This window comes from Peromyscus eremicus, chromosome X (genome assembly GCF_949786415.1).
Source record: "Peromyscus eremicus chromosome X, PerEre_H2_v1, whole genome shotgun sequence".
NCBI lineage: Eukaryota > Metazoa > Chordata > Mammalia > Rodentia > Cricetidae > Peromyscus > Peromyscus eremicus.
In genome coordinates this window covers 113,238,898-113,242,552 of record NC_081439.1, presented here as the reverse complement: position 1 = coordinate 113,242,552, position 3,655 = coordinate 113,238,898, and positions in this window count along the sequence as shown.

Genomic DNA, 3,655 nt, shown 5'->3' with positions numbered 1-3,655 from the left:
CTGATTTTTATTTGCATTCATTATGTGTGAGAGAGTGTGCATGTAGGCCATGAAACCAGTTAGGAGACTGTGAGAGTGGGGAGAGGTTTTAAGGAAGGAGGGAGGGTATGGAGAGTAATTCAACACATGAAACATTCAGATAGAAAGGAGAGTGCTGGGGGCAGAAGGAATCAAGTGGGATGGGGCAGGGGATGTGGGGAGGAGCTGGGAAGGAGGTGCAACCAAAACAACGTATATATGAAAATACCACAAAGAATTTCATTACTTTGTATGCTGTCTTGATAAAATATCCTGACAAAAACAATGTAAGAGAGAGGGTTTATTTTTTTTCTCTTATAGTTCAAAGTTATGGCAGAAAAGTTATAGTACCAGGAGCTAGAGGCAACTGGTCACATTGCATCTACAGTTAAGAAGCTGCTTAGTTCCTATTCTCCTTTTCATGCGGTCTAGGATCCTATCGCAGGGAATGGTGCCACCCACAGTTGGGCAGGGTTCCCACCTCAACTAACTTAATCTTGATACTATCCCACAGGCATGTCCAGCTGTTCCCTGATGATTCTGGATCTCCTCAGGTTGACAACTGAGATTAATCCATCACATTAACTTAAAAAATCAATAAAAAATTAGATTGGAAAATGTTAATAATTATTGAAACTGAATTAAACAACTGTCTTTCTACAAATAGGTTATTTTGTTTAATGTAACCTTCTCCAGTTTTATCCATTTTCCTGTAGTGACATCATTTAGTCAGCCTCAAGGCTGACTAAAACTCCATTGTGTGTGTGAAGTGTCTGTTTGGTTCACTTGTTCATTTATTGACTGGATCACTGGTTCTTCTGGTGACACATCTTTTAGAGTGTGTGCGTGTGTGTGTGTGTGTGTGTGTGTGTGTGTGTGTGTGTGTACACAGGTGCATGCATACACTGTGCTTATTCTGGACGTTAATACTCTGCCAGCAGAGTAGCTGATAAAGACTTTCTTCCAGTTCTGTAGGCTGTCTTTGCTTTGTTAACTGCTTCCTTTGCTGTGCAGAAGCCTTTGAATTTAATGCAATCCCATTTACCAATTCTTGCTATTTTTTTCCTAGGCTGTTGGAGTCCTTTGTTGAAAGTTTTTGCCCAGGCCTATACAGAGAAGGGCCTTTCTTATGTTTCCCTCTAGCAGTTTCAAAGTTTCAAGTTTTACATTTTAAGGTCTTTGATCCATTTTGAATTGATTTATTATTACATTTATTTATTTTCTGTGGGGAGGCACACATGTGGAGGACAACTTTTGGGAACTGGTTCTTTCCTTTTATCATGTGGGTCCTAGGGATCAAACTCAGGTCTTTGGGCTTGGTGGCATCGCCTCTACCTACTGAGCCATCTCACTGGCCCTTGCATTTATTTTTGTACCAGAGATAGTTTTATTCTATGTGTGAATATCCAGTTTTCTAAGCACCATTTGTTAAATAGGCTTTTATCAATATAAATTTTGGCACCTTTTCAAAAATCACGTGGCTGTAGATGCATGAGTTTGCTTTTGGGTCCTCTGTTCTATCTGTGTGTGTGTGTGTGTGTGCGCGCGCGCGCACGCGCGTGTGCACACGTCCGAACACTGTTGTTTTGCTCCTATGTTTCTACAGTGTAGTTTCAATGTAGAGACCTTGATACCTCCAGTATTGCTTCTTATGATGGCTAATCTTGGTTGTAACTTGACCTACCCAGGCAGAGGGAACCTCAACTGAAGACTTGCCCTCATCGAGTTGGTGTGTGGGCATGTTTATGGAACATTGTCTTAATTGTTGATTGATGTGGGAGGACCCAGCTGAGTGTGTTCAGTACTACCCTTGGGCACGTGGTCCTGGTTAGTGTAAGAAAACAAATGTATCAAGCCATGGGAAGCAAGCCAGTAAGCAGCACTCCAGCATGGTCTCTGCTCGAGTTCCTGACTCCAGGTTCCTGCTTGAGTTCCTGTCCTAACTTTCATTGATGATGGACTAAAACCTGTAAGACAAATAAACCCTCCCCTCTCCAAATTAATCAGTGTTTTATCACAGCAACAGAAAGCTCACTAGGACACATTTGTTTAGGGACACTTTGGCTCTTTATGGTATGAATCTTAACAGTTTTTTCCTGTTCACTCAGCACGGTTTCTAAATCATCCACATTATTGCATATATGTTCTGTTCCCTTTTTATTTCTGAGTTGTATTTTACTGAATGATGCCACAGGTTTTTATTAATACAGTTTTCTGTTGCTTGACACTTAGCCATTTCCATCTTTATTAGAAATAAAGCTTTTATGAACATTAATATACAAGACTTGTGGGCATGTGTACTGGCTAGTTTTTATGTCAACTTGACACAAGCTAGAGTCATCTGAGAGGAGGGATCCTCAGTTGAGGAAATGCTTCTAAAAGCTCAGGCTGTAGGCAAAACTGTAAGGCATTTTCTTAATTAGTGATTGATGGCCTGGTCCTTTGTGTGTGCTTCCATCCCTGGACTGGTGGTCCTGGGTTCTACAAGAAAGCTGGCTGAGCAAGCCAAGGGAAGCAAGCCAGTAAGCAGCACCTCTCCATGGCCTCTGCATCAGCTCCTGCCTCCAGGATCCTGCCCTGTTTCCCTCATCACTTTTCATGATGAACTGTGATATGGAAGTGTTAAGTGAAATAAACCCTTTCCTCCCTCCTCAAGTTGCTCCAGTCATGGTGTTTCATCACAGCAATGCTAACCCTAAATAAGACAGCATGTGTAAAACCTAAGAAGTAGAGCAGAAGGGAGGGAGGGTATCTGTTTATAGAATTGTACTACAAGTCTAGAGCCTCTAGCAGGCTGATGTTGAGCTTTAGAGTGCTAAGATGGTGTGTGTTAAAAATTCTGTTCACAAAGCTGTGTCTGGAGCTAGCCCTGAGCTACGATCTGGTACTGTCCCAAGCATGGGAGAAAAGAGATCTTCAGAGGCTGGAATCATGACCTCGCCTTGAGCTGTGTTTAGTCTGTCACCCTTCTTTTCATTTTTATGGGCACTGTGACCCATGAATTTCAAGGCAAATGAACGAAACACCAGTTACCTTTTCTACATCTCATATACATTTTTTTAAATCCCAAGGTCCTGGAAGCTTAAGATACATCACGTTCTGGTTTCCAAGTTCCATATATTAGTGATCCAATCGTGGCCACATCCTTATAGAAGAAAGAAACAGTTTAAATTAAGCACCATTGGAGAGTTTGGTTCTCTCAGAACCACTTCTCAGTCTTATCTAGCCATGCTGGAGTCGACTCAGTAATCCCTGCAGACCATTTGCATGGCTAGCTTATGCAGCTGGCTGGGCTCCAGCTAATTGGCCGTGGCTAGAGCTTGCTTCAGACCATGTTTACTTCATCCCCATGTCTCTGGATAGCATTCCTCTGACTTTGCTCCTGGCTTTATTCCAAGCAGGTATCTCCTGTTCTTAATGAGTTCCAGAGAAGGAGCTTCATTCCACAGTCTCCTTTGACAGCTTATATTATAGTGCTTTATGATATTGTCAAGAAGTGCCTTTCTCTTTCCACTACACCTCATTTCCTCCTTTTCTGAATTAGTGAAACTAGAGAGGAGGCGGCCACTGCCTTTTCCCATGGTAGCCCTTATGTCCTATGGAAGTAGTTTAGTTTGTTATCTCTCAAACTTCTTTT